We start from the raw sequence: 413 nt of genomic DNA, 5'->3' as shown, positions 1-413 counted from the left end.
GGGGCAACGTCAAACTTGGGAGCGACCTGAGGGATGCTGCAAAACACCCCTGCCTCGGTCCTTCATGTCCCCCTTCCCTCAATTCTGCCAGGGCTGGTAAAATGGGATTTGGAGGATTATTTTTTTTCCTCTCTTCCAAGCTGCGAGGTAGAGGTAGAAGAAGTCAAGATGACTTTCAGGCCAGCGGTGGCCGTGCCCTTCGTTGGAGTTTGGCTGGTTTCTGGGGTTGTGTTTCGCGCCGGACTCTCTACTAAAAGGAGTCAACGCACAGATTGCGGGGCTGGCCAGCCCTGTGAGAAACATTAAAAAAAAAAAAATGTTCTATGTTCAGTGTTCAAGCGGCAGCTTAAGCTATTTATACTGGTTATACTGAATAAATGATGAACGGCAGAGCTGCCATCCGTCGTGTCATC

Source organism: Egretta garzetta, unplaced genomic scaffold (genome assembly GCF_000687185.1).
Source record: "Egretta garzetta isolate BGI_Z169 unplaced genomic scaffold, ASM68718v1 scaffold169, whole genome shotgun sequence".
In the NCBI taxonomy this organism is placed as follows: domain Eukaryota; kingdom Metazoa; phylum Chordata; class Aves; order Pelecaniformes; family Ardeidae; genus Egretta; species Egretta garzetta.
Note: the sequence above shows the minus strand (reverse complement) of the source record.